Source organism: Rattus rattus, chromosome 6 (genome assembly GCF_011064425.1).
Source record: "Rattus rattus isolate New Zealand chromosome 6, Rrattus_CSIRO_v1, whole genome shotgun sequence".
In the NCBI taxonomy this organism is placed as follows: domain Eukaryota; kingdom Metazoa; phylum Chordata; class Mammalia; order Rodentia; family Muridae; genus Rattus; species Rattus rattus.
In genome coordinates, this window is record NC_046159.1 from 66,427,361 (window position 1) to 66,449,157 (window position 21,797).

Genomic DNA, 21,797 nt, shown 5'->3' on the forward strand with positions numbered 1-21,797 from the left:
GGGTTTGGTGTCTGTAAATGGGACGGATCCCTGTATGGGGAAGTCTCTGGATGGCCTTTCCTTCAGTCTATATTCCACACTTTGTTTCCATATTTCCTTTAGACAGGAGCAATTCTGGGTTAAAATTTTGGAGATGAGTGGATGATTTGGGATGAGCCCATCCCCCAACTTGAGGATTTGCATAGCCTCTGGATATGGTCTCTACAGGTTCTTCCTCCCCTTTCTTGGGCATTTCAGCTAATCTTATACATTGTAAGATACATATAATATATGATTATATATGTATCATATAATATGAGATACATATAATTCAGATAATCTTATACATTGTACATACATTGTATGGGTTCTGATTTTGTGTTTTTATGTGTGTGTGTTTTGTATAAGTGTGTCTCCCTATGGTTTCTTGTGGGTTTTTTTTTTCTGTTTTGTTTGTGGTGTGTTTTCTAAAGCTAGAAAGCAGTGTGGAGCTGTGGGTGTTCAGAACATCTGAAAGGACTGGAAAGGGAAACCATGACTAAAATGAATTGCATGAAAATATATTTTCAGTAAGCAAAGAGTCAAGGGCTGACAATGGTTCATTGTGTCTTATCTTGGTCTGTCTCCCTGCCTCTATGTCTCTCTTTCACTCTGTGTGTGTGTGTGTGTGTGTGTGTGTGTGTGTGTGTGTGTGTGTGTGTGTGTGTGTGTGTGTGTGTGTGTGTGTGTGTGTGTGTGTCACTTTAGTACTTTTGAAATCCTACCCACATAACATTGTTACAATTGTTATTGGCTCATCTCTAAATTCTAATGCTCCTGACCTTTGACTGTATTTTTTAACTTAAATTTTGTTTTTCTTGTCTAGAATTTCACACATGAGTATCTTATTTGTATCCTTTCCACCCCTCCTTCATATTACAGTTATAAATATTAATTATTGCTCATACACCCTGGTAGCTATTGCTCATCAGATCATATCTTTATCTCCTACTACTCGTATTTCAGAGAAATGTTTATCTTACTATGATTTAGGTGTTTGATACTGCAGGCAACGTTTTGTTATGTAGCTTAGGTTGGTTCTAACCTTTCTCCTTTTCCTAGGTTGGACAAAAATATCTGTAATCCTCCAGCTTTAACGTCTCTATATAGCCAGTATCACCATAACATACTGTCCTTTTCTAACAAATGACAAAAGCAAAACCCCTAGGATGTTCTCACTTTAAACTTTACATATATTTTTCATACCACATCGTACTAATTCAGGATTTTCTCATTTAACTGAACATTTTATTTGGTATTCCTCCATAGTGATGTCTGTAGCTAAAACTTCTCCATATTTACTCTCGCTATGTTCTATTGGGTTAATTAAGAACCTATTCATGTGTTAACAGAGATTGGTGTTATTGGGTTTTCTTATTATCAATATTCTTATTAGAATATCTGTGTGGGTGTATGCAAGATTATTTGGATATTCAATTCTCCATGCAGAAACAGCAGGTTTCCAAAGTCCACTGCTATGGTAGGTACCACATATATATAATGTGTATATATGTGTATATATATTTATTATATATGTATATATTATATAATATATAGATATATAATATATATGTGACATATATCACTGGATGCATTCAGATGGGAATCAAAGCAGTTTGTGATTTCTGAATATGCTTAATGAATCTACAATATATTTTTAGATTTTAATATAATATTTATTCAAATTTAGGCATATAAAAACTTAATGAACTTTCCAAGATGTGCTTAAAGTTGCAGATTTATATCATTTTGATGCATTTGCAACAGATATTGGCATATTTGAAATTCTGTGCTCTCAAATATCAACTAAATTATTTCTACCCTTGTCATTTTGTGTCTGTGTGACTCACATTGTATTTGTAGACATTGTATATACTGTAGAATAACACAATAATTAGCATTAATCAAATCTAAAACTATTCTTTAATCTTATACAATTTTTGGTTTACTTGTTTGTTTTGCCTATAAATATCTAAAATGTTCTAGATTCTAAGCAATGCAAAATAACTGTGGGGTAATTTTGAGTCTTTAATTTGACAACATAAACATTGAAATCTAATAGTGGCTGGAAAGATGGCTCAATGGGTAGCAGCCCTTGCTGCAGAAATAAGCCATAAAGGAAAGAAGGAACATAATCCGAGTCTCTCTACATCTCAGAAACTACCGTAGTACAATGTTGGAAGGGGTGTCCCAAGTAGACCTAGTTTCAGAACGACCACAATTTTGTTCTGGTGAATCAAGTTGTTTGTTTGTTTGTTTGTTTTGTTTTGTTCTGTTCTGTTTTCACTTGAAAAGAACATATGTGTATGTATGTATATAGATATAGATATAGATATAGATATAGATATAGATATAGATATATAGTGCTTAACAGATATTCACATCAGGACACAGGCTTTAAGAACAAGGGAACTGGACTTCTGGATCTCATCTTCCACCTGACTTGATTTCTGGTCTTGAGTGAGATGTGGGAACTTTGCCTGGAGTATTTTTTTCTTCCTTTTTCTGTAAACTTCTTGCTTCGATGCAGGGGGGTGTTTCTTAATTCTCAATGATAAAGTGATCCACCTAAGGCTTTGCGAAGAACCACCTCCTCTTACATCTCTTATTTAGGTACAAAGGTATAGGCCACTGCTGAATTTGTGCCAGACGATTCGTCCAAAGATGTTCCTTCTCAAACCATCAGGTCTTGGTTTCCTTGACCAGTCTGAAGAATCCTTAGCCTCTTCCCTCTCCTGTACGACTTTATCTAATTATTTTTGTTCCTCAGCTGCTGGCAGGTCCATGGGGCTCCAGATTTGACTTTTCTTCCCCCCCATCCCCCTCCCACCCCACAATTCTTTGTGTCATCGAAAAAAAATTTTCTAGTCCTTTCCTTGACAGCATGGTATGAAAGTTTAAATGGGAGAAAAGATGTGGTATGTGATATGTTCTTATGCAACAAACTAAGAGAAGACCTGCACCAGAGTGAGCAGGGACCTTGGGATTTACCAGGGAGCAGGCAGCCCTCAGGAATGCCGAGACTCTTCTACAAATGCCCACCAGACTTGTCGCAGCAGTGTTTCTAATGTAGACCCTTGTTTTGCTTTATTTTGTTTGGGTTTTTTGTTTATTTGGTTATGGGGTGGGTTTTTTTTTTTTACATAAATTTGGAGACATCACTTCAAAATTGTATCCTCCTATTGCACTGTCAATAAATTGTATTTAGTCAGTGCCAATTTTCTCTAGTGTTCAGCAATAAATTCTTGACCGGTATAATATGTTAAATTCTTACGTAGCACCTACTCTTCAGCAGTAACCTGGTTCAGTTCAAGAACTCAGGCACCAAGAATGATTTTTTGGTGTTATATTCTCAGCAGCTGCATCAACACACTATATCATGAACAGGGTATGCATATCTGTTCAGAAATACTTACAAATTATATTTCAGAAATAACTATCACATAAAATTTAGTTGTAAAATGAATCACTTGTGTATTAAAAGATTATCATTTTTTAACTTGAGATATTGTCTTATATAACCCAGTCTGGCTTCAAATTCACTATATAGCTGAAGTTGGTCTTGAAATCCTGATGCTCCCACTTTAACCTCTCAAGGACTATGCCTGTAGCTGTGTGTCAGCGTGTGTAGCTGCTTTCAAATTTCTGAAGCTGTATTTTGATGCCCAAAGATGACATTTCCCATAAATGGCATTGAACTTGGATATAAGTTTTAACAGCTTAAGAGGAGAATAACTATTAAGCTTCTGATTCTATTTTTAGCCAAAGGCTTTACTAATAAAATTCTATAAGCAAGGTCAACAATATATCTATTCTTCACTTAACCTTCTATAATTTACATTGACTTTGAACCAGAATTTCAGAACCTGGGACACATAAAACAAATCTGTTTATGAAATCAGAAATCAAATTTATAAGGAATATATACTCACTGTTCTTGTTTCATTTTCAGAACGTAGAATTTACACAATACCCAGGAATTTGATTGCTATTCTTCCAAAAGAAAATGTATCTAGTCACGTAACCAAGGCTTGCAATTTTTACTTCTGAGGTTCAATGCAAAATTATTAGCTAACTCACATATCATGTTACAGCTAGACAGTTACAGTATTTGAGGGTTTGTTCCTAGTAGCCGGAACTGTGCTATAAATTCCTAGAGATTAATTCCTAATATGTCACTTTCTGTACTCTAGTTACTTCCCTACCAAAAAGAACTTATTAATCTTCACTGTCTGCATTTCAACTTTAACTTGGGTTTATTACACGGCATCTTTGCAATCTCACTAAATACAACTCTGTTATTTCCCATGCTAGAACTTTTGCAGGATGCAAAGCCATACGCATGCTGCTTCACAGAGCTCTTCTGGGGTAGGTCACACTAACAAGCCTAGTCCAGTATGTCTTTCAAGGTGTCATCTGATGTCAAGATCCTTCTCAAGTCTTTCTTGAGGGCGCTGTCCCCATAGTTGCTCATGAACTTAGCTCTTCATCTTTGTTCTTACACAGCATCTGACTTCTCTGAATAGATGGACAAACAATGTGCACTTCGCTTTTCATTTCCCACATAGTGTAATCATGCTCAGTGTCTAAAGAGGCTATCAATATGTATCTGTTGATTGATCTCTAGATGAGATATGGGCAGCCATGCTCTTCACCTAGATGAGCTGGAAAATGAAATGTGGAGGCTCAGTGAACCGGATTAGAGTGTACAGTGGGAGAGAAAACATTCTGAGCACTCCCGTTGGGCCTTGCAAGGAACAATACAAGTTTTCACCTATTCATGTGTCTTTTAAAGATTTATTCAATATGTATTAGGGTTTCTGTGTGGATACCCTACAAGCTGCAAGAAGGTATCAGATGTCCTGGGGCTAGAGTTACAGGTAGCACTGAACACTGGACATGGGGTGCTGGGATTTGAAATTCGATACTTTTGAAGAGAAAGCATGCTCTTTTTTTTGATGGCCCAAGTCTTTTTTTACTTATTTACTTTAAATCCTGCTCTCTACCTCTGCTGCTTTGCTTATCACCCCTCCTATAATCCTTCCTTCCTCCCCTCCCCTTCTCCTGCTGTGCTGGTAGGGGCCCCTGTGTATCTCTCCACCTTGACACATTAAGTCTCTGTTGTATAGTGTCAATCAACAGGCCATCAAAGTATCCCACTTCTCACTTTGTTTATCCTAACACTCTGATCCCCAGAATCTCATGAATACTCGAGGCAGAAAGGGTTTGTAATCTCAGCACATGGGCGTGAAGACAGGAAGACCTGTATGGATCACTAGCCAGAAAGCCTAGCTTAATTGCTTTGATCCAGACTAGTGACAGTTATTATCTCAATAGTCAGGGTGAATGGAATTTACAGACAACATTTGAGATTGTCCATTGTCCTACACACACACACACACACACACACACACACACACACACACACACACATACACACAAACATACATGCATGCACACACACACACTCAAGCATGTACACACTCAAGCATGTACACACACATTTATTTTCAGTTATCTGTAGAATATCTTTCAAAAGACAAAAAGAGATACAAATGATGTGATTTATTAATTTACACTGTGATATTTGTAGCATGGAATAGGATGATGTCTCTGGAGTTAGGAGGAAATAAACAAATGTCAAAGTGTTACGTACCATTGGTCTTGTACCAACAAATGAGTGTTGTATCCAATAGTTCTTGTTGGTAGGTTCTACATGGGAAGCAGAGGAACACTGAAATCAAAGCTGACTCATTCCCCAAAGCATCTTTGTATTTTACTCTATCAAACTACAAATTAAGAGGTTTATTTTGAAAATGTATGTGCTCACTTTAATGACATTTCCCAGAAATGAAGAATTTATATGTGTAGGAGGGACAGTGGGCATCAAATCTCATAAAACACAACAGTGCAACAATGTTGAAATGTTTTAACAGATAATGTTAGGCAGTGAAGAAAGGCACTGTCAGAAGGATACATCCTGAGTAGAAAAACATCACCCTTGTATCCTTGTTTAATGCTCTCTGATGTCACTATGTTGAAAACTTATTCCTTTAACTCCTAATATTGCATTTTCTTTTGTTAGTTTTCTAAGGCAGGTTTTCAGATAGCCCAGGCTAATCTTGTACTTGTATCCTAGGTCAACCATAAACTGTTGATCTTCCTGCTTCTACCGTCCTGCTGCTTGGATTACAAACATGTACACTCCTCCCATGGTTTATGCAGGGCTGAAGCTAAAACCCCATGCATACTAGACCAGCACTCTCCCAATAAGCCACATTCCTTGCATGACACTTTTATTTGGCATGTAATTTTCACATTCCTGCACTTGGCTATGATAGAGTAATACTCAAGAGTACTGTGATAATCAGCTTTCTCATACCTGTGATAAAATATCTGACAGTAACAACTTGAGGCAGATGTTTGTTTTGGCTCACAGATCAAGAGCATAGTCTATCATGGCCAGGAATATATGGAGATGAGGTCAGCTCCCTCAGTGACACTGGGATATCGAGCTTGGAGGAAGACTGGGAAGCAGAATTCTTGGTCAGAAGCAAATCTTATCTTCAAGGTTGCTCCAACTCCTCACTTCACTGTGATGGGTCCATGTCACAGAGTTGTCACAAACTCCCGAAGCAAACAATGTTTGTGCAACACATTTTGCACAAACTCAAGTTTTAAGAGGGTTTTGGTCCAAACAGTCTTAAAGGAGAAACTGAATAAGTTGTAGGAAAATGATAAACTTCTCATTTAATACTTATAACTCAGGATTAGTGTGTCAAGGGCCACTGGCAAAGCTAAGGCTTGCATTTTCAGCTTCTACTTTACTCAGTGTTGTTTTTACTGATAACAACTGCTTCCAGTTGCTTCATTCGCATTTGTTGATAATTTATATTTAACCTTATATACTAAATTGTGTACATGTACTTCATGAATAGTTGAGAATGCAGAAAGTCTATATAGAAATTGTAATCTAAAGACATTGCAATGTTATTTAAAGCTTAATTCTATCTTATAAATTATAAGATATCTATTACATTATTAACTATTTCAGATATATTATTATAGATATTATAATTATTAACTATTATAGATAATTATATAAATATTCTGCAGTGTACAGTTTTATCAATTTCTCAAGTTTAATTTTTTTAAATGCTGATTTCATTTTAAACAATTTATTAATGCATGTATGTGTGTGTGTGTATGCACATGTGTGTGTGCTTCTGAGTATCTGTGTTATATGTTTGCATGTGTCATCAAAGGCCAGATCTGGAATTACAAGTGGTTGTTAGCCAGCCAGTTTTAATGATGGACTCAGACTAGGTTCTTTGAATGATAGAAAGCACTCCTTATCTCTGAGATATCCCTTTAGCCACCAAAAAACAAATGGCCCCTTTAAGGCTCTGTCTTTTTTTTTTTTTATTATTATTATTAACTTGAGTATTTCTTATATACATTTAGTGTTATTCCTTTCCGGTTTCCGGGCAAACATCCCCTCCCCCTCCCCTTCCTTATGGGTGTTCCCTCCCAACCCCTCCCCCATTGCTGCCCCTCCCCCAACAGTCTAGTTCACTGGGGGTTCAGTCTTAGCAGGACCCAGGGCTTCCCCTTCCACTGGTGCTCTTACTAGGATATTCATTGCAACCCTCTGAGGTCAGGTCCAGGGTCAGTCCATGTATAGTCTTTGGGTAGTGGCTTAGTCCCTGGAAGCTCCGGTTGGTTGGCATTGCTGTACATATGGGGTCTCAGGCTCCTTCAGCTCTTCCAGTTCTTTCTCTGATTCCTTCAACAGGGTCCTGTTCTCAGTTCAGTGCTTTCCTGCTGGCATACACCTCTGTATTTGCTGTATTCTGGCTGTGTCTCTCAGGGCGATCTGCATTCACATTTTGATCATCCGTCTTGAGTTTCATTTGTTCTAGGCATCTAGGGTAATTCAAGCATTTGGGCTAATAGCCACTTATCAATGATACATACCATGTATGTCTTTCTGTGATTGGGTTAGCTCACTCAGGATGATAGTTTCCAGTTCCAACCATTTGCCTCACAATTTCACAAAGTCATTGTTTTTTGATAGCTGAGTAATATTCCATTGTGTAGATGTACCACATTTTCTGTATCCATTCCTCTGTTGAAGGGCATCTGGGTTCTTTTCCAGCTTCTGGCTATTATAAATAAGGCTGCGATGAACATAGTGGAGCCGCGTGTCTTTTTTATATGTTGGGGCATCTTTTTGGGTATATGCCCAGGAGAGGTATAGCTGGATCCTCAGGCAGTTCAAAACAGATAGAGGGCTTATATCCAAAATATACAAAGAACTGAAGAAGTTAGACAGCAGGGAGACAAATAACCCTATTAAAAAATGGGGTTCAGAGCTAAACAGAGAATTCACAGCTGAGGAATGCCGAATGGCTGAGAAACACCTAAAGAAATGTTCAACATCGTTAGTCATAAAGGGAAATGCAAATCAAAACAACCCTGAGATTTCACCTCACACCAGTGAGAATGGCTAAGATCAAAAACTCAGGTGACAGCAAATGCTGGCGAGGATGTGGAGAAAGGGGAACACTCCTCCATTGTTGGTGGGATTGCAGACTGGTACAACCATTCTGGAAATCAGTCTGGAGGTTCCTCAGAAAATTGGACATTGAACTGCCTGAGGCTCTGTCTTTTAAAGATACATTTTTGTGTATCTTTAAACATAACTGTAAAATTATACCATATTGGTAAATTACTGATCAGTAGCATTTGACAGTAGTTTTAAACCTTGAATTCTACTTTTCTCAATATTAGCATTTCCATTTAAGGTAATATATTTTACATGTGCTTATCTATAAACCTTCTCCCTTTTGTGATGGTCTATGACATTTCATCTTGGAAGTATCCTTTATGAAAGATGTAATGCTGAATTATCTTATTTCGTACCATTTGATCTCCCCACATTTAGAGTGCTTTTTCTTTCATGATCTTCCTTTTGTTTTCCTTCTGTTTCACTACCATTCTCTGTTATTATAGCTGAGTGCTTAAAGTATTTCTACTCTTTTAAAAATTTCCATCTTGTACATGTAGTCAGTACCTGGTTAACTTTAAAAATTTACTTCAATGTTTCTTTTTACTCCTCACCACACAGATACTCCATTGGTTAACTTTTGTCAGAACTTCTCTCTGTTTCTATAAACCTGAATTATCACTAACCATTATGTACTTGCTTAGGATTAGTGAGGACAATGCTTACTGGAAAATTAGTCGATAAGACCTGTTAATTCAGAAATAATGAGTTGTAAGTTTATCTATTTCAGTTACATTAAAACTTATAAAAGTTGTTTCATAGAGTTAATGTGCATATTTCAGTTATTTATTTGTTTGTTCTATTTTAGAGTCAACATCTCACTCTGGCTGCAAACTCCATGCTGAGATTCTAAGTATATGGCCACTACATCAGTCCTCATGTTCATGTTCATGATATATATATATATATATATATATATATATATATATTCATATTCGACAGGCAATCTGAGAGAAGTCTCTGGTCTTCTCTCCCCCCATCACTAAGAGATATCATGTTACACCTTTTACATAAAAGTGATTTTAGGGCTTTTTCTTAACATTTCTTAGTGCTCAAGTTAATTCTCTTTGAATAAATGACTCAAATTTTATGCAATGTTTAATTAAATTGTATAACTATAAAGAAGTTACTAAAATCTAACTCTAAAATAAACTCAACACAATAATAATTTTATGTTGGTTAAACATAAAATTATTCTACTAGCACCAGAAATGTGTGGTGTATACTGGGAAATAATGACCACACTAATCCAGAATGCAGCTACAGAGAAAAATCTCTATTGTTTTGATACCTTGCAAGTGTCTAAGAAAGATCAAGTTAGTAGGACTAGATCACTTTAGGGTTAAATTGGGAGTTCATTTGTTCTACTGACTAATAAATCACCAGTTCATAAGTTATTATTAAACACATAAATAGTCATCTGAGGTAAACACTCATTTTGAATAAATATGTGTGACATATTACATAATCAATTTCAATAAAAATGTCTATGCAAGCCAGGTTTTTATTGCATGTTTGCAACCCCCACATAGAAAGTGTTTGTGAGTTACAGGCTACCCTGAGCTACCTTATCTTAAATAACAGAAACCAAAGTCATGCCTTTATTACCATGAATAAACTAAAATTTGATGTAACCTTGACCTATAAAGATCATAGAGTTACAGAGACAACTATAATAGTATGCTTTCAAATTGACACTAGGACAATGTGTGTATGTGTGTGTCTGTGACTTTAACAATAACTTTTTATAAGTATCTTGGTGTCTTTTTTACACAAGTGAAGTGATGGGACTCAAGAACAGCCATCAGTCAACTATCACCCATGTGAATTTGCTTGGTCCCCCTGAAACCTGATTGAACCTGAATGCTATTGTTTCCATAGCAAGATTCTCCCTGAGAGGTTTCTCTCTAACCCACTACATGCTCTTTTAAGGTAGGATGACCACACATCTCACTCTGAACTTCTGCTCTTTCCCGTACTTCCATTTTCATTTCCTCTTTCCTGTTATCTCTGAACTCCTGCCCCACCCCAATTTCCTACTGGAGTCAGTGTTCTCAAGTTGGATCTGCTAAACTTGACTAGTATCTCCTGAATCTCTGCCACCGTTGTCTTTTTGTTTTAGTCATTTAATCTGACTAAAACATTTCAACACTTTTGTTTAATTTGGCTTTGCAAATATAATAAAATTCTTATTTTGTATAGTCCACCTTTGCAGGTCACTCACAAAGATCACTCTCGTACCTGTTTTCCACATCCCGTTGCCTTCTATGAGTTGGCTTTAATCAGCACCTTATTTCACACTGGTCTAGTTTAGTCTATGCCTCTTATACCTAGTCTACTGTTAGATACTTAAGTTTTTCTTCCCATCCCACATTAACCACTTTATCCAATATCCTGGGATTAGCTGACTATCACTATAGAAAATCACAATGTTGTACTGACAGTATTTTCTTTGCCTCTGTGGGTATTAGTTCCAAATACGCTCCTAATTTTCCAGAAAGTTCTATTGCACTCTGTACCATATTTCTTACTTATATCAACTTGGGGTTTCTCAAAAGGTGCTGGTGTCATAGTCTGAAACATAGTCTTTGCTGCTGGTGTTTTCTAATATTCTGTACAGAAACAGAGAAAATACGATTTTTTTTCCTTCTCATCTTCTCACATAAGCTTACATTCTTCTTTCCACAAATACTCCACATTCATAATCAAACATAGGTTAGTCATGCATGCTCATTACTGAAATCAAGTCTCCATTTCTTATCCATCAAAAGAAATTATTCCCCTTTCTCCTGAATTTTCAGTCTATGTCTCTGTTTCTCTGTTTCCTTCTCTCTGAGTCTTTTCTCTCACCATGTCTAACTCTTCCTTTCCCCTTCAACCCAATGAATTAATCCCGTCTCAATGATGCACACACATAAACACATATACACACATGTACACACACACAGAGAAAATCACATGAACTCACACAAGACATGTATTTTAATATTAATGATATTAAAATTCCCTCTTGACCTTATGCCCATCCTCTTCAATGGCCAAATTTTATTCTGTCACCTAATACTACTTTTATTTTTGATTATTTTCTTTGATAGACATTTTAGTTGGAATAGAATTTCACCACTTTGCCCCTCTCCTTTCCTCCCTCCCATGCTTCCCAGGTAACATCTCTACAACCACTCCCATAACTCCCTTCCTCTCATGCTGATAACTATTTTTCTTTGATTATTATAAATCTATGTGTTTGTGTGTTATATGCATATATATATATATATGCATTATACTGATACTACTGATCCTGCTATTTTTTTGCTTGTATGTATATTGTTTCAATGCTGACTATGCTGCAGTCTTTTGCTTCTTCTTTTCTTTTTTTCCCCCTGTAATTCTCTGTCTTGGAGTGAGACCTTATGAAAACATCCCCCTCTCTACATTACAAACTACACTGGTGCTGCCATTGTTCCAGTCTTGTTTATACAAATGGTTTTTAGGTCACCAGTGAACTCACCTTGTAAGAAATTGGCACAGATCCTGACTTTATTCCATGTAGCCCTTTCAGTATCTGCCAGAGCTATTCCATGCCTCCTGCGGCAGGCATTCTCTAGCTACCTTCTGATATTCCACTCTCACTTTCTCTCATTCTCCCAACCCTACTATTCTTTTCTGACCCCTCAGTTCCCTAGTCCCCTGTGAAGGTATATTTTCTCCCCACCTGGAGTTCTTTGGCAAGCCATCTTCTGTTCCCTTCACATAGTGGCTTATTTTTGTTCATTGGTTTCTGAAATACTATCTATATGGTGATTAATTTTAAACTCTACTTCCAATCTCGATCACTTGTGAGAGTTTCAAATGTCACCTTAAAATTAACAAAGCCGCTTCGTTACACCCAGTTTCCCCTCTTGTCACAAAATCTGTTGCTTCCTCATTTCCATTTCTCAGCGAATGGGAGTTGGCTAGGCTAAAAGTCATCGTGATTTCATTTTCCCTTTCCACCTGCATCTCTTCACATGCATTCAAAAGCTCCTTGAGTTCTCTGATATAACAGTGCATAATCCGTCTTCACTGACACAGTTCCAACCCAATCACATTTGCGTATCAGCTGGCTTAAGGCACCTGGTTCCTTCCACACCAACCTTTCTCCATACCTTTCTTCACTTTCTGCAAAGAAACCAAGATTTTTAAAATATGCATCTCATCCTTCATTTTCTACCTAACACACGTACAGCTTCCCATCGCCCTTAAATACTCGGTAATGCTGAATCCTGTATCACATGCTATACAACCTTATGCTTTCTTTTCCTTGCCCCTCCCCATTCCCTGGTCTCACTTTTGGCCTCCTGCTACAGTAGTTCACCAAAACCATTTCATTTCTTTTGTCTCTGACTTATGCTCATTTCACTTCTAAATTAATGTCTTAAACTTTTCAGTGCCTCTACCAAAAATAATTTTCTGACATACCATGAGCTAGGAGTGTCTTCCCAAGATGCCTCAGTTTATGTATATATTCTAAGTAACAAATCTTTCTGAAATGTTCCTACTCGTGCTCCTTTTGGAACACTTGTTACTCAGTTTGTTAATGTGATTAAGGGAGGCTCTAGAAACTTCTGAGTGTAAATACTAGCTATTAGACATAGGACACTGGGGATGGAGTTGAGATATTTATTTGCATTTCTGGTTTCAGGCAGTTATCTCTACATCCTGGTTTCTAACATATGAATGAGCTACAAGAGCCCCACATTCCCTGAGGCCTCAGACTGAGCTATTCCTCTTGTACTATCCTACCATAAAAGATCATCCCTTCTCCCCATAAGTTGCCTCTCCATGCATAGCCACAGCAATGAGAACAGTATTTAATAGGCTAAAAGGCATTTCTAGATTAACCTCCATTTCTCCCTATGCTTTAGAGAGCTTCATGAGGGTGAATTCAGAAAATATTGTATGATATTGTGCCATAGACATTTAGTTAATTGCTTGCCTGCAAGGAGGAAGTTCTGAGTTCAATTCCCTAGTACTCATGTTTAAAAAAATGAGTTAAGACATATCAGTATGTGCTATGGTCCCAGCATTGATGATGTAAAGGCAGATACATACCTGAGATCACCAGCCATTGGCTCAGACAAAGTAAATAAGTTCTATGTCTCCAAAGAACTCTATCTCATAAAAATAAGGAGTGTCCTATTGGAATGATAATACCAAGATACTGCACATAAATGCATTCCTCCACTAAGTGCACCTGTACATCTCCCTCCCTCTCTCTCCCTCTTCCCTCTCTCTCTCTCTCTCTCTCTCTCTCTCTCTCTCTGACACACACACACACACACACACACACACACACACACGCACATGACATTCAGTTGGATTGCAATTAAAATTACCCACGTGAGACAAATGCCACCTGTTTCATAAATAGCAGTGGGTTGACATATTAGATTAACTCTCTCCCTGTACAGCCTAGTCCTTACATCTGCCCAATATTTTTCCACCTCTGTAGAGTACAAACAGTCAATAATTCTTTTCCAGCTTTGGGATTTGAAATGGGATCTACCAGAGATTACTTTGATCCTTGTTCAAATATCTCAGGACCAGACAAAAGGATAAAGGACACGTTTCAAAGTTGCTCTCCTGTTGCCTGCCAGGAAAGTGTAGCAAGGGAGCTATAGACAGAAAGAGCCAAGGCAGCGTGCCTTACCTGTCTGCCAAGCCATTTCCTTTTACATTTCTCAGGGCAGCAGGCATTAGCTGGGTCAGTGGAGCTCTCTGCAGCTGGCACTCTCTCTTGTAGTTAGAGCCAGACGCAGTGGCAATGCTCTGACATATTTAAACATGGTGAAGGGAGCTGGGAGGCAACATCACGGCGGGGCTGTCCCACAGAATGCACTTGTGTTTGATATGAATACAGGGAGAATGATGAGCTCAACTAATGCTCACCCAAGGATGGGCCAATATCACCATTGGCTCAGAGTTCTGGGGCTAAAAATAAAAAAGACAGAGACATTCCTACTTAGAAGCATGTCCTGTGCATCCGGACACATGTCTCTTCCTTACCGAGAATCTTGGCATGGGATGTGGTTCTTTCCTAACATTCTTGCCTTGACCATTTATTTAGTGAATGCCTTAAAATATTTACATACTTCAGTGACATCCTGAATGTTGACATTGTTATAAATTTAACCTTTTTAATATTTTTGTGATTGAAGTGAAAAGTAAAAATGAAATAAAATATGTGAACCTTCTGGCTGGGAAGATGGATTAATTGAGGGTTTAGTTCAGTCCCTAGAATGAAGTAAAATGTCAGGCATTCTGGCATGCACTTGAGATTCCAGTACTGGAGAAACAGAGTCAGGCAGATCCATGGGCCTCACTGGTTGACCTTCTGGGCTGAATCCAGGCCACGTGAGAGAACTTGTCTTAAACAAAAAGCAGAATGAATGACTTTTGAAGAATGACATCCAGAAATGATTGTCTGTGTACCTGTATGCCAACACCTGCACATATACACACACACACACACACACACACACACACACACACACACAAGCTAGTAAACTCTGTTTACCATCTTCCATATCGCACCAGTCAGTATTTCACTGTGGTAATATATGCCTGGTAGAAAATACTTGGGAGAGTTTTGGCTCATGGCTGCAGGAGTTGCAATCTTCTTCGGTTGATCTCATCACTGCTGGCCTATGTTAGGAAGAGCATCAGCCCAGGGAACAGCAGAAATCAAGGCTTCTATCATAGAGCATGAAGATAGAAGGAAGACTGGCAGAGCAAGGGGCTGGGAACCAAATCCACTCCTCAGTGCATACAACCATGGGCACACATTCTCCTGTCCAGGCACACCTTGTAATAATTCCCTTGTCTATGAATTTATGCATGAATGGGTACATATGTTCTCAGGATGGGACCAATGTCAATGATGACATAATCTACAATCCACTGCAAGAAGTTTGGGGCTATTGTGCATCAATACCATAATATTTATTTACTGAGCCAATGCCCCAACCCCACAGTGTTATTTCCATGAGCACATAATATTATGTCCTTTGGTTTTGTCAAGATACCATTCTGTCTTCCAAGAGGATTTATTTTAATTAAAATACTTCAAATGAATTATTTCTTAAGGAAGACTGTCAGCTGTCTGTCTGTTTCAAAAATTCAGCCATTCATTCCTTGTTCAAGGTATGCAAAGATGGTCTGTAGAGACAGCTTTTTGCTCTTTCAAAGCACTCCTATCTGATATTCAAAACGAACAGTACTACTTCAGCACCAGAAAAACTGATTCTCTCTTCTGGCTTCTGCAGGCATGTATATGCCCATAGTAATATGCACATATTCACACATGTGCACACAGACAAACACACACACACACACACACACACACAGAGTGAGGAGGAGACAGAGAGGGTCACAGAGAGGCACACACAGAAAGACAGACACACAGAGAAAAAGGAACCTAATAAAAAGCACTAAAGAGTAATTTCGCAAGCTTCAAAAACTTCAATCTATGGAATACTTGAAGTGATGAATATTCATCGCCAAATATTTGCTTTGGCTCATGCCTGGAAGATGAGTGCCAGGTTTTTATTTACCCTATCGCTATGGATCACTCGAGAAGCCAGAATGGACTTTCGATCCTTTCAGATCACACAGAATGATTACTTCATTGTACCTGAAACTCAGTATACAGTGGAGAGTACCTCTTTCTGTGTTTAAATCAATACACTTCACATAACTCACATAATCACTAAGAGTGCGAGTTAGCCTACGAATCTGATTAAAAGACATTCTTGATAAGATGCAACTTTAGGTTATTTTCAAATTTTATACACTGGGATTTGGAGAGAAGACTTTAGGTGCTGCTCTAGCTAAGGCCTGTGTTTGATTCCCAGCATTCACACAGGGTGACTCATAACTTCTGAGAACTCCAGCTTCCCTCTTCTGCACTCCATGTGTACCTGCATTTGGGTGCACATATATACAAACAAACGCAACATTACAAATAATAAAACTAAATATTAAGAAGTTTATATCCTTGCCTTAATCATCTGTGTTCTTACTTTCTACAGTAAAATGTCCCCTCAAAATATTGGCCACTTGTAAAAGTTCACATATTATAAGCCATGACACTTATCTAAGAAGTCTTTCTAAACATACTTAACATCAAGCTCAGGTAAGACCCTGTGGAATGTATTTTCATAAAACAATGCAGAAGTGAAGTCTTTTGCTGAGACTCAATTGCAAAGCATTGAATGTTTAGTGCAGGAATTTATGTAGACTTACAGTACAAACTACCGCTAAACACAAGCAGCAACAAGTGTAATAGCATTTCACCACCAAATGGCATAGCTTTTGAATAATCATTTATGCTAATGAGTTTTGGTAGTTGTTGTGTGCCCGTAAACCCATCTTAGCAGGCAGCAGTGGGTTTCTGCCTTACATTATCCTCAGACATACAATCCTTATTTCAGCACCATTATATTAAATTCTAATCTATCTTCAGATCATGATGGAAAAGGATAATCTTCAAATTGCTACACTTTTCTCTCCACTTGAGTAAACTAATTAAATGGATTCTATTTCTCCATTGTCTGCGAATGCCCAGAGGAATCCCAGAAAACACTGAGGGAATGGACAGAATGCCTAAGTATGTGCAGAGTTGGTGATCAACACGTGGTTCTGATTGTAAGCAATGTAGCGACAGTGCAAACATGCCCGACATTTTCACCTTACTCTAGTCTGTTACCCAGATGCTCCTCCCTCCCCTAGGCAAATGTTTCACAAGAGAGTCACATCCCTTTTGTCTTTTAAAAGAAAATCATATTAGAAAGTATCTTTAACACTGTATATATATATATGGCCACCGGCCTATACCAAAGCTGATCGTGGATACTTGTGAGCTGTTTAACAAGTTAAAGATTGCAAATTCTTTTAGCTCTTGGTTGTTGTAGGTGCTGCAGAGAAAGATTGAGACAAATCTCACTTTGTTCATTTGTCTCTGGAAAAAGGAAAGGACACTGCAGGTGGGTTCTTTCTTGAGGCCATTTGAGTTGGTCTTGATGACCGTAAAAATCATTTTAAAAGAGAAACACGTGTGCTTGGTAGCTCACCATAATTAGTAACATGCATTTAGGAAACAGACCAAGAAATTTCATATTTTATAATGATGACATTGCTATCTCTGATACACAGTTAGAAAATTTAGCATGCTGTGTTTGGCTTAACTGCTAAATCCTTCATTTTTCATCCCTGAAAGTTACTGGCTTTATCTAGGATGAATAAATAGTATAAAATACTATAAAAACAACACGAAAATATCTTTTTTTTTGTCTTCACCATAGTTGTGGAAGTAACTTTGAAATAAACATTCTAAGTTTTATAAACTATTTTTGGTGAAACAAAAAGGAGAATCCTGCCCTATATCCTGAATCTCATGCTATGCTGGACACAGTATAATTATCTTTACTTAGCACCAATGGAAAAAATGTATTTTGAATTTCTTTAATTATGGTAATTTTCTACATACCTGCATTAATTATTACATGCATCACAATAGATTTGAATATATTGATTTTGAAGCCATCCTTTCTCTATGACTTAAAATATACAATTCAAAAGATATATCATTTTACATGTACATGTGTTCCCAAATGTATATATGTATATCATGTGCAGGAAATGCTCACAGAAGCCACAAAGTGGTCCATGTACTCTGCACCTGCACTAATAAGTGGCCATGAGCTGCCTGACATGGGTGCTTGGAACCGAACCTGGGTTCTATGGAAGAGCAGCAAATGTTATCAAGTGAGGGGTCTCATCAGCCCTAAAATGTATACTCCTCAAAAGGAAATATGTAAGAACAAATTGTAAATCACTCAGAAATCTGCACCGCTGTGTGGAATGTAATTTCCTGGTTATGTATCTGCAAATGCAGACTATTAGTTCAGTTTCAGTCCTTAACTGACAGTTGCAGTATTCAAACTCACACAGTGCTGCATTCTACATTCCTGTCACTGCAAGGGAAAAACCCTTTGGAGTTTCACAGGCCAGAATATCAAAACACTCCATCAAGTATATTATTGATATTGTTTAAAGGAAAGTAAATATAGATCTAAACAATTAAGTATCTCTTTTTCCCCTGGTGCTGAGGATTTGGGTGTGTGGGTAATATGTCTGACATACAAATATGAGAACCCGAACTCCAACTCTACATTAAAGGCAGGCACTGTGGTGAGGAACCGGAGTCACAACTTTGCAAAAGTGGAGGCCAGCAGATCATAGCCTCAAGGACCAGCCAGCCTACATTGTTGGTGAACTCCAATTTCAGTGAGAGACCCTTCCTCACAAACAAGATAGAGAGGTGAAGAGGAAGACAGCCTGCATTAACCTCTTACACACACACATACACACACACACACACACACACACACACACACCACTAAAATCACTCAAATAAAATATTTACCTAATAAGAGTGCATTTTCAAAATCATAAACAGGAAGCTTTTTCTCAAAAAGGAAAACTACACATACAATTTTCATTCACTGTAGTTTGATCAACATTTTCTTAAATCATCAGTTCCTTCAAAGTTGTAGCATATTACACACTTGACATTGAATTTGCCCTACTCTGGCTGAATTCAGCCATTCCACTTGGGGGAAATGAATTATATGGAGAAACCAAGAGATTTTTCTTTCAATCAACTGTTTATGGAAGGTTTACCTTTTCTCTGATCATATGCCTTATTCAACTGCTTTCTTTGGGCAAAGAAAGCATTGGTTACTTGTATCTTCAATACTGGCTACCAATAACATTTTAGTACAATGCTATCTTGAACCCAATCCAATGTGAGAGCAAATTGAGCACAACTGAGAGTAACTTATCTTTTCCTACTAACAGATATAGATATAGATATAGATATAGATATAGATATAGATATAGATATAGATATAGATATAGATATAGATATAGATATAGATATAGACATAGATATAGGTATAGATATAGATATGGATATAGAGATAGATATATCTTTAATTTTTTTTTTCCGGAGCTGAGGACCGAACCCAGGGCCTTGGGCTTGCTAGGCAAGCGCTCTACCACTGAGCTAAATCCCCAACCCCCTATCTTTAAAATTTAAAACTTTATTTATTTGCTTTTTTGTTTATTGTGTGAGTGTGATTGTTTGTGTGAGCACTATGTATGTGTGATGGAGGCAGGGGTAGGTCCGTTCTTAGTTCTATGATATGGGTCCTAGGAATTGATGCATGTGACCAGACCTGACAGCAAGTTCTTGGGAACAAGTCCCTGTACCTTTGAGTCATTTTGCCAGCTGAGTATTTTGTTTAGATGCCAGAAAAAAGGTTCTAGATAACTCTGTTATCTGTCCTATGGGTGGAAAATTCCACCAAAGTACTTTCTATACCCTCTGGTAAGGTGAGACATCAAGGATGGTTGCTGTCCTCCTCTGAGTTTTCAAAAAAGTACAATTTGAGTCTCGAGTCTAGACTGCTGCATCTGCAGCACAACCAATCAGAGAGAAGTTTCTAACAAAGTCAACCAGCCAAGTCTCCCAGAGGAATATTGTCCTTTTGTCTAAGTCAGGAATTGGTCCAGACACTTGCAAAGTCTTCAATCAAGGAAGAATTACTGGGGCTTAACATCGTGCCACAGTAGCTCAGTAGCAAACAGAAACAAGAATCTCTGAGGCCAGGCTTGTCTTCACTCTTCCTGGGGGAGCCATCTCTTTCTCTGGGGCCACAACCAATCAGGTAATGATCCTTCCAGCTTGAAGCAAGGTGACTACAAAAGGGAATGCAATAGCATACAGAAATTCAAGATTTTATCAGGAGGAAAGGAAGAAATAAAGACAGACAGGTGGCAGAAGCTCTTAAGAGCTTCATCTTTTTTTCTCTCCATCTTTATTAAATTGGGTATTTCTTATTTACATCTCAATTGTTATTCCCTTTCCTTGTCTCCAGGCCAACATCCCTCTAACCTCTCCCCCTCTCCTTTTAGATGGATGTTCCCTCCCCATCCTCCCCCCCATTACCGCCTCCCCCAACAATCACGTTCACTGGGGTTCAGTCCTAGCAGGACCAAGGGCTTCCCCTTCCACTGGTGCTCTTACTAGGCTATTCATTGCTACCTATGCAGTTGGAGCCCAGGGTCAGTTCATGTATAGCCTTTAGGTAGTGGCTTAGTCCCTGGAAGCTCTGGTTGGTTGGCATTGTTGTTCATATGGGGTCTCAAGCCCTTTCAAGCTCTTTCAGTCCTTAAAGAACTGCAGTTACAGATGATGTGTTACTCACAAGCCAGACCTTTCAAAGGGAAACAAAAAGGGCTGGCCTCTGCCCTGGGAAACAATCAGCTGGCAGAAAAGTAAAATCAAATACTACCTATGCGGGCAGAGATAAGCAGAAACATTTTTAGGATTGTTAGACAAAAGCAACAAGTTTTGATTTTTATTTTAAAAAAATAGTTTCAAAGGACTCTTTACCTCTCTGTGTGTGAGATGTCTGGACCTATGACTTTAAAATAGTATTGGTGAACAGGCCAATCGGGTTAATAAGGGAGAACAAGGCAAAGATTAGAATGGGTCAGAGTAGAAAAGACTAAGAAGCCAAACAAATAGAATCGTTTTCACTATCTGTGTTGGACTCCTTGGTAGCTTCTTATGCTGTTCTAGGAAATCCTTTTTTCAACAAGGTGACTTCTTAAAACATCTCGACATTTCACAGGTTAAATATTATGCATGGATACAAGTGTTCTTTTTAACCAATAAGTCAAAATCTCCTACATACTTGTAACTATTGAATTTATAATGGTGTAGAGATATCAATATTGCCATAGAACAGTATGTGCATTTTCTACCTACTAAGGGCATAAAATTTACATTAGGCTTCAGAATAACACACTAGAGAGTAGGAAGTGTCATTCGTGTAAATAAAAGGTCATACTGTTTTGATGATTCAGAAAGCAAGTCTAAGGTTGAATTTCTCCACAAGCCTTGGCATATTCATCCTACTTCAACCCGACTGTGACAACTAGAATAATGATGGCTTGTTCCGCACACTTGGGCCGCAGTAATACTGCAAGAATGTTTTGTTTGACCACTGGAACTGATAACCGTGTGCCTATTTCATACATAGCTTAGGTGGTGATATAGGATATGCAATGATAAAAATACTGTCACTGCACCATTATGGAA

The 21,797-nt window shown here is 37.9% G+C and overlaps 1 protein-coding gene and 1 pseudogene across 4 annotated transcripts in view; both read right to left on the minus strand.

Annotated features, from left to right (window-relative positions):
• Positions 1-21,797, minus strand: part of Lrrtm4 (leucine rich repeat transmembrane neuronal 4) — a 770,671-nt gene that overhangs the window by 673,991 nt on the left and 74,883 nt on the right. The gene's annotated exons all lie outside the window — the stretch shown is intronic.
• LOC116903601 lies at positions 1,630-12,637 on the minus strand (annotated as a pseudogene).